The sequence below is a fragment of the Poecilia reticulata genome, chromosome 2, assembly GCF_904066995.2.
Source record: "Poecilia reticulata chromosome 2, P_reticulata-male-v2, whole genome shotgun sequence".
Lineage (NCBI taxonomy): Eukaryota > Metazoa > Chordata > Actinopteri > Cyprinodontiformes > Poeciliidae > Poecilia > Poecilia reticulata.
Genome location: NC_088831.1, coordinates 18,743,373 through 18,753,557, shown reverse-complemented (window position 1 = coordinate 18,753,557; position 10,185 = coordinate 18,743,373).

Here is a 10,185-nt window from a genome sequence, read left to right as displayed (position 1 = left end):
GTTTGTTGTAACATGACAAAATGTGGTTCAAGTAATTCAAATACTTTCAAGGCGCTGTAAAGGGCTGCAGATAAACATCAGTCTGTCAACCTGCAGCATGTGTTGGATCCAGTCAGGCGCATAACGAGATGAAAAAGTGGCTCGGAAATCTGTCCTTGAACAGAGAGCTCTGTGTCGTGGGATCCTGGCCGGTTTTTAAAGGAGTTTTATGCAAGCTCACGACGAGCCGTAATGAGCGCGCATTTTTGGATTTAGAACCACTTGCTTGACTTTCTCCAGATGATAAATTCACCAGAACGCGTGAGTGGAATGAAAGAGTCGCAGAAAAGCTGCAGCCTGGCATGTCCACCAACCACATCATTTCAATTTCCATGAAGTACAAGTCAGATCAAATCTAAATCCACTCATTTGATGAAATCCATAGTGTCTTAAAGTGTGTAAGTTTCATAAAAAAATGTTTTATTTTTTTTTACAAATTTGTTTAAACTGTCACTATGTCCTGATTGTCTGTGAGATGGATAATATGTGAGAAGATCAGTCTCTAACATCTCTTCCCTGAGTTGGCATTGCCATCTGGAGAAATGGGCCATTCCCAGGCAGAGACAACCAATCAGAGCCAGGAGGAGGGGCTTAGCACTGTGAGTCAACCTCTTGTCTGTGCTGCTAAATGTGCTAATGGTGGAGAAACAAGTTATTGTTCCAGGGAAACTGTTTACCCACCGTCATAGGTGGCTATGCTAATTAGCCTGAGCGTTCACGGCAGGTTCTGTTGCCGGGATCCAGATGTCACCTAGCAGAGAGCAAGAGAAAAGTGAAAGAATATGGACTATGGTTTCCAAAGTAAATATAAATGCGTGGCACCTTTTCAGATTTTTTTGTAAAAAAAGTTTGAAAAGCACATTTCACGATCTTTGCAACATGGATACAACAAAAGGTGGGAAAATTTCAGTTATCCTTGCATCCGTTTCGAACTGCACATTTTCCCGCGCTAATTTGAACAGCGTGTGGTTAATCGGCCCTATTTAGAAACAGTGTTGTGTTTTGTTTTGTCTTTTTATTGTCCTATTTGCCCAGGAGCCCAGCTGATTCGAGCAGGTCTGCCATATCTGTTCACGGAACACTGACTTTGTGTGTAATTGTGATTTACATCCAGCAGGGGAAAAAATAGCAATATATTTTCCTGGCGACCGAGTTGAAATGTTGGGTGTTTCTGCCTCTAAAATGCTGGTAATTGGCCCCTTTTGTGATGGTTTCATGAAATGTTATGATTGTATTCCCGTATGCATTGTTTTTCTTCGTCTATTTCTTCTTTTTCCAGGCACACACACGCGCACACGCATACACACACACAAACACACAGCAGAGACAGTTCAAGGACACAAATCAGCAGATTACATTTCTTGACGGGTTTCACCGTGAGACTGCGGTGTGGACCCATCTGTATGGAGTTAGATTTGTTTCACAATTATTCAATCAAAAAAAAATTACACTCAACCAAAAAAAAGAGATTCAATCCAAAAAAAAAAAACTTTAAAAATGTTTAAAAATATTTTTATGATTAAATAGTTTTTATGAAATTTTTTTTGTTTGAGAAGATTTTTTTTTGATTGAATCTCTTTTTTTTGGTTGAGTGTAATTGTTTTTTGATTGAATAATTGTGAAACAAATCTAACTCCATACATCTGGTCCCCGTTTCCATTATCCCAAGTCTCTCTGGTTCCGATGAAAGTCCAGAGTACTTCAGTTAGCACCGAGAACAAAATTTGTTCACATAAATATTCATATTCTCAACAAATTCACAAAAAATAAACACCCCCAATAAGGTCATCCTGACCACGGAGTTTAACCAAACAGAGCAGCAGCATGCGAGAGAGTGAATGAGTGTGTGTGTGTGTGTGTGTGTGTGTGTGTGTGTGTGTGTGTGTGTGTGTGTGTGTGTGTGTGTGTGTGCGTGCGTGTGTGTGTGTGTGTGTGTGTGTGTGTGTGTGTGTGTGTGTGTGTGTGTGTGTGTGTGTGTGTGTGTGTGTGTGTGTGTGTGTGTGTGTGTGTGTGTGTGTGTGTGTAGGCGAGCTTCCAGTGTTTTCTGCCTACTAATTCGCAGCAGTGTTTTCTCAGCTGCAGTTTCCATGAGAGAGAAGAGAAAATGTTTTCACAGATTTTCTGCTCTTACGCCTCCTCATCCTCCTCCAGCTGACTGGAAACACACCTGGCGCTGGGATAAGGTGAACTCTGTGTCTGGAGGCTGAGTGGGGCTATTCATGTTTCGGAGTGTTGACCACGGCGAGCCGGTCTCTCTGGCTGAGCACTTTCACACCGATCGGCCTCTCGGCGAGCCACTAGGGCTGCTTTAGATGACTTTCACCGATTCAGAGGCAAAAAGTCGACAAGAATGGTGGATGAGCTTACAGTGCTACCATTTGTAGCATTATTGAAGCCCAAAAATCTGGGCTTTATGACTTAGAAGGACATGAAGCCCAGAAGGACGGAAAGGTCTTAATCGTTACGTTACAAATCTGACAGTTGGCTCAGGAATAAGCCAATAGGACGTACAAAGGTTCTCTGGTCAGGGGAGTCCAGATGCTTTTACACCTGAGATTAATCTCTGAATTCTTCTGAGTTTCAAAAGTAGAACATTTTGTAATTTTGAAACTCAAATGTTTTAAAAATAAAATAGAAACATTTCTGAAATTAATCCAAAAAGTTTCTAGCAAATTTTCTACTTTTCAAGCTCAATCGTTTCTTTGTGTCCCCTTGAAAATTGTAGAAAATTCCTGAGAAATGTTTGAGCTCAATCTAAACATTTCTGAATTTCAAAAGTCAAATAAAAAATTTTGACATTTGAGATTCAGAAAAATTTCCTAAAGGCAAAGAATTTAAACTTTTGAAACTCATCCAAAAAAAAAAAGAAAAAAAAAACTAAGGGTGCATTCACAAACTTGAACATTTCTGAATTTCGGAAATCAAAAATTTTCTGCACTTTTGAATCTCAGAAATGTCCATGTTTTTCTACAAAGTTTCTGAGATTGATCTCCAAACGTCTACGTTTCTTCTTGCAAATTTTAGACTTTTTAAGCTCAGACATTTCCAAGTTGTTTTCTACAAAAGTTCTGAATTTAATCTCAAAATCTCTGAGTTTACTCCTGCAGGTTTTGGTCCAGAACCAAGCCAAGTCTACAGCGCCATCAGGTTAAACACCTTAACACCTCACATTACTACCCACAGTGATACCTGGAGGTGGAAGCATCATGCTGTGGGGATTCCTTTTTTCACCAGGGACAAGATCTAGGTTCAATCCAGAACAACCTCTAACATGTGTTGGGCTGTCTAGTGAAAAAGTTGATAAAACGAGAAAAAGTAAAGGGGTGTGAATATTTTCTTTATGGAAAAAGAACAATATTAGTCTAAATGTGACACATTAATGACATTGATTTTCTAGCAAAGAGAAATATACTTAAGACATAGTAATATATATATATAATTTTTTTTAATTTAATGTAGACAATTCATTAACCAGCCTCCACTTACAGATGATCACACAGAAATCGGTAAACGTTCAGTTTATTTTTATTGTAATGACCAACAGTTGACAGAAAACAGAGAAGAAAGTGTTCCTCCAGCAGCTGGAGCTGGCCGTCGCTCTCCCTCCCATCTGTGTGAAAACACCCAATCAGCTATAACTTAATAATTGACTTTATAACCTTTCTACCGGGTTCAACTTTTATTTATTTATGGATTTTTTTTTCCATTTGTTAAAGATTCTGCATACAAAACATTCCCCTCGCCGAGCTTGGACGTCAGCAGATGTCTGGGTTCTGTTTCGTGCATAAACAGCGTTTAAATGTAATGGCCGCATAATTAGGAGAAAGTGTGGTTTATTTTTGAAACGTTGCATTTTCTCTCCAAAAATAAGAGGCTGTCAAACTCACATTTGTGGATATTGAATCTCTGTGAAACCCAAAACATCTTACAACACAACTATGGACAAATGAAACCAATAGATCAGTGTTTTAAAGAAAACAGCACTCTGCGGTGTTTGTAGAAAACTGAACCCAGCAAATCAGTAAAAATACATCAAACCAACTGTAAGGCAGTGGTTCAAGGGGGACGAGGGGGGTGATTTGGGCTCGTTTTGGATTTATGGAAAATGGATCTGAATTGGTGTCAAAAGTCGCAAATTTCACCCACTGGTGGGCCACAACATTCTTTAAAGGGGCAGTGCGATGTGTTTTTCAGGCACATATAGAGCCATTTTATTGCACAATCAAATAACTATGTTACCTTCAATTGTTGTAAAAACACTGTGCACAGCTGAATGGTTGCCATGGGAGATTAAAGGATTTCTCAAACATGCATGAATCAAGGCAACACTGCAGGTATGTTTTTGATGAGCGAATAACATGATGGAAAACTACATTAAAAATGCAAAAATGTAAATATTGTAATTTTTTTTTTTACTTTATCTCCTCAACAATAAACAAAATTTTACTAAATCTGTAATTCATTAAATAGCTAAAACATAAAAAGGACTTTGTACTGCTGCTTTTTAAAAAGAACAACAGACATTTCCAAAATGTTGAGGTCAGTTGGTTTTTTTACCATTCTTAACTTGTGGTTAGAAGCCAAACAAAATCCTTGTGAGGGCCACAAATGGCCCCCGCGGCCACACTTTGCTCAGGACACTGTGATGAGAACAGTTGCTTCGCTCAAAGTTGGTCTTGCAACAACGAGGAAGTGTTGTGAAAAGGAACCTAGATGTAGATTTCCCTGAATGTCACTGCTGAACCATGCAAACAGATCATGCTAACAGGTCATGCTAACAGATCATGCTAACAGGTCATGCTAACAGATCATGCTAACAGGTCATGCTAACAGATCATGTTGCCTGTTTTCTGTTCTCAAAGTTTGGCTCATCTATGAATAATGACATGATAAAACTTGTTGGGTTTTTCCACACTTCCCTTCCTGTTGGGTTGTTATTGTAAATAAGAATTTGTTCCTAGTAACTCATCATTTTAAATAAAAGTCAAATAAAAGAATGGATTGAAATTATTTTTGAAGCAGATCTTTCTTATTATGTCCTGATACGGAAACTTCTGGATTCTTTCTTTTAACCAAAGTTTAGATGGGGACCTAAACTGGCAGACTAATAAAATGGACAAAAGGTGAATCTGAAATAAAAACACAACTTGAATTGTTACATTTTTGATAAAACATTAGAGATTCAATAGAATTTCCCTGAACAGTTTCTGCTTTGCCACACTGACACCCCCTGGCCAGTTGGAGTATTACAGCAACTTGTTGCTAAGACACCACAGGATAAACCTCGGTTTTATCGAGAAGTCACATTCAATAGATAATAATATGTCCTCCGACAAGGATTAAAAGCACAATTTGAAAATAATATTTAAGCAGGTATTAAACACGCTGCTCATTAAGCCCACATTTCTGCTTTTATAAATAGTTTCTGTTGCTCTGATGCATGTTTGCTTTCAATATATGCAGAAAATCATCATAATTAACAGAAATAAAAGCTTTTGATAAAGAATCTGAAGAGTAATTGAACTTTTCAATCAATAGTACTGAAATTTATGGAATGTATTCTGTATATTTGGTTATATCCATATCATGTCTTCTGTAATAAAATCCCATCAAGGAAAATGATTCTATTAAATATGTTTTTAATTTAAAAAAATTGTGTCTACATAAGTCCAGTTATTGAAGGTAATCTAGTCAGTGTGAATGTGATGTCATTGTAGGTTTATTAATTTTGTGGTAAATTTTGTTTTATTTGCTAATAATTTCCACACATCTTACATAAGGCCAGATAATATTTCAAACATGTCTACACAACAGTAATAAAAAAACCTTTATTTTATACTTTAACACCATTATAGAACATTGTCTATAAGAAAAGAAATAAAAAAAATACAAATAGAAATAGTTTATTGAGGGAATTCATTCCATCTGACATCTTACGCATTTATCATAAATAGATAGAGACGTTTCCTTCTGTTGTTTATAATTGCTTTACTTCTTTTTGCATTATCATTCCACCAGGAAAATAAGAATTGCATAGATTTATGAAAAACGTGACTATCAATGAGACCACAATGACCAGCTCGAAAGTTGTACTTCTAATAATCATAACAATCTATTCTTCCGATTGCTATCATTAACGTTCCACCTACATACTTACTTTCTAGAATGGGAGCACACAAAAATGGCTCGTTATTAACATTTTTCCTCATTCACTGCCATAAATTACGGCAATGAATGAGGAAAATCTTGTGTGTAGAAATATAGACAACGATTATGTTTCAGTTATGTAACCAAACAAACAAACAAAAAAGCTTATTCTCTCCCTGGAAAGACCAGCACTTACAATGTTCTCTTATTCTGCAATTAACTAAACAACCTAAGGTACTTTCCCACTTGGGAATTGTTTGACCAGGGCTTTTCCCTTTGCTTGGGAGGTCAGCATTGACGCAGCCCTGCTCCATAAACCACTGGAACCACTTACTGTGTGAGTCTTTCTATTGTTTCACGATGTGAAATGGAGCTGCAAGTTGGACCAGCGCTGTGGGAACCAACCTGTTAGTCCTGCAAATGTTTGGAGGATGATGTCAGGAAAGAAAAAATAAAATAAAATAAAGCACTTTTCATGTTGAACGGTTGGAGATTTGGCTCGTTGAATGCAAGTTGGAGAGGAGTGATTGTTCTGGCCGCACCTTTGGTGGTAACATTTACACTGCTGACATGAATAATAATGACATATAAAAAGCCTTTATTTCCAGAACTGAAGAATAACAAAAGAGGTGTTTTCTTGTCAACGTAGCAACTTACGGCAAACTGGTGGCAAGCGCTGTAACTTTAGGAGCTAGAATGCCAGGCTTGTACTGGCCAGCAATGGAGAAAACATAGTAAAACCAGAGTATAAGAACTAAACACTAAACCAGAGGCTAACAAAGGGTGGCTGGAGCTCAGCGGGAAGAGTTGTCCAGGGTTTCCCACAGTATAAGCCTGGTGGCCCGCCAGGCTTTATTTGCCTTCTCCCTGCTGGGTTGAGCCACCTTTGTTTATTTCTTCTACACAGCTTATTTATACACTAGCTGTGTTTCCATTAACCATAGAATTGAACAAATTTAAATTGCACAAAAAATAAAAATAAAAATACGGAAAATTAGAAAAAAAAAAGTTTAGTTTTTTTTATATTGTTGCGCTTGAGTGAGATAGTTCCTCGGTTGTAAATAAATACGCATGTATTTTGCAAAACTGCAATGGAAACACTTTTTTTTTTTTAACATCACACCAGCCATGTGACCAATAGCTGGAGGTTGTCACAGGCGCAAACCACAAAGAAGACAGGAAGAAGGTGGAAGGAGAATGGTGGTTTGGCCAACAGAGCTCTCACAGCATGGCACAGTCTTGTGTCATTCAAAAGTGTTGACTCCATAACTAATCTGTAAAATTTCCCCAAAACGCAGCATACATAGCCGCTTCCATGAGTCTTTTTGCTCTACAGCCTGAATACGACTCCCGCATCTCCTCTGATAGCTCTGATGAGCTGTTTACATCAGTCACTTCCGTGATTTTTAATGATTTATCGCGTGAACAAGCTTACTCGTGTGACGTTAATTTCATTTCTTATTCAATGGAAACATCGCAATTGCGCTATTGTGTGTTGCCTACATTACCAGAATATTGACAACAATTTGCGAACATATAATGGTGTAGCGGTCAATAGGCTGCTGTTATGTTGTTACGTGTTTTCCCATGAGGCTTAGCGGCAAAAAGAGAAGAGACGAACCGTGAGTGAAAAAGGTATCTGCCCGGGTGAAAAGACCTGTGTGTTCCATCATTAAAGTTGTTAGTGTACTGAACGTCTGACTCCGTTGTGTCTTCATTGATTTTCCAACGGATGTTACATTGGTGTCAGAAGTGGGATTGCCGAAAATGACATCGCTACAGAACATTGAACGGTTGCTAGCCGAACTGGAAGAAGAACTCGGAGAGGAGCAGCCTAGCGCGGGAAGACGGAGCAAATTGCCTTTGTTAAGGCATGCGGAGGAACGAAGCAAGAAGGAACAAAGCGCAAGGAACATTCGGACCACCATCAGCCGGCCAGATGGAGCGAGCGCTGTTCGTGGGCAGCCCTTGTCAAGGCTGGTAGGTGCCCGTGTCCCCGCCTCCCCGCCCACCATCGGAAGACAAGAGGAAGGAGTCGCCTGGGAGGAGGTGCCCCAACGACGTCACCCTCCAACCCTACCCAAGCTTCCGCGTTATAATGGAGAGACGGCACTGGATGGTTACCTTGTCCAGGTTGAGATGGCTGCTGAGCTGGGTGGCTGGTCCCCAGAGGAAACAGCGCTTCAAGTCGCCTTGAGCTTGGAGGGGGGCGCCCTGCAAGTACTGTCTGACCTACGACCAGAAGAACGTCGCAGTTGGTCGTTGATCCAGGAAGCTCTTCGGAGGCGTTTCGGCAGGAGGATTTATGCCGAGCATGCGAGGGAACAGCTGATTCATCGCCGGCGCCTGGATGGTGAGTCCCTAGGCTCTTATGCAGCCGACATTCTGCTACAAACTCGACAAGGTTACCCTGACCTGGAGAAAGCAATACAGGAGAAACTTGCTCTCCAGGCCTTCATTAGAGGACTCAGCCCAGCCAGACTTCGTGAACATATCTGTGTCCACCCTCATAACAGCTGGACAGCAGCGCTGGAGGAGGCAGAGAGGGTAGAGCCTATTCTAAGTGTCAAAAAGACCACTCCGGGGATGAAGCTGTATGCAACCCAAGCTTGTACGGAGAGTGATGATGAGGATAACCTGAGACAAGCAACAGCCGCCCAACCGTGGGCACCATCTGGGGGACGGCGACGAAGGGGAGCAGAGTGCTACCGTTGTGGAGAGCTGGGGCACCTGGCTCGTGATTGTCCAGCACCAGCTCCACGTAGAAGAGACCTACAGCCTCCTTTAAACTGACTGGGGGTGGTACTGGAGGGGGCCTGCCACCACCGGAATATACCCCTACTACTGAAAATGCAATGCGGTTGGGACGACTAGGCAGCCCACATGGACTATATGTGAACATTAGGCTTGATGGTGTTGCCCTCTGTGCTCTGATAGACACTGGCTCCACGGCCTCCTTGGTCCGACCGGGCCTACTGCCTGGGACAGAGGCACCAAGTCCTAGAGGATGGTCCCTAACCAAGAAATACATCACCACGGCCACCGGGGAACGCTCAAGGATGACAGGCTGGCGGGTCCTTAATGTGGAGGTGGAGGATCAGAAGAGTCAACACATCTTTTGGCTGGCGAAAATCCAGGACCCCTGTATTATTGGATTGGACTTGCTGGCGGCATGGGGGGGCACAATAGATGTTGCTTCAGCCAAGCTCCAAGTGGGTCACAAAGCTATTCAACTCCACTCTCAACGTCAAGAGAGGGTGCAACAGGTTGATGCACCAACACCATCAGGAGACCACAGCAGGCCCCCACGAAGACCAAGGGATCACCTGGTGGGGACGGAGGAGGCACAGGCAGAACTGCCATCAGAGGACACAAGGCAGGCTGTACGGGAGCTGTGCCTGCGGAGCTGTGGAGGACTGGGTCAGGAGCAGAGTGAACAACTACAGGACCTGCTGGAGGCCTACATTGACATTTTTGCTGCCAAGAATGAGGAGTGTACTCGCACTAATCTGGTACAGCACGACATTGACACGGGGGAAACGAGACCCATCCGTCTGCGGCCCCACCGTCTGCCTTTTTCAAGGCGGGCTGTGGCGGAGGAGAAGATCAAAGAGATGCTGAAGGCTGATGTCATAGAGCCCTCCAATAGCCCCTGGGCCGCACCGGTAGTGCTGGTGGGAAAGAAAGACAAAGATTGGCGGTTCTGTGTTGACTACCGACGACTGAATGGAAACACCCGCAAGGACTCCTACCCCCTCCCACGCATTGACGATACACTGGACCACATCGCTGGGTCAAGTTGGTTCAGTTCCCTCGACCTTCGCAGCGGTTATTGGCAAGTGGAACTGTCCCCGGAAGCTCGGCCAAAGACAGCATTCACCATTGGGCAAGGACTGTGGCAATTTAAGGTGATGCCTTTTGGTCTCTGCAATGCCCCAGCTACCTTTGAACGCCTCATGGAGAGGGTGTTGGTCCATATTCCACGAAGCCGCTGTGTGG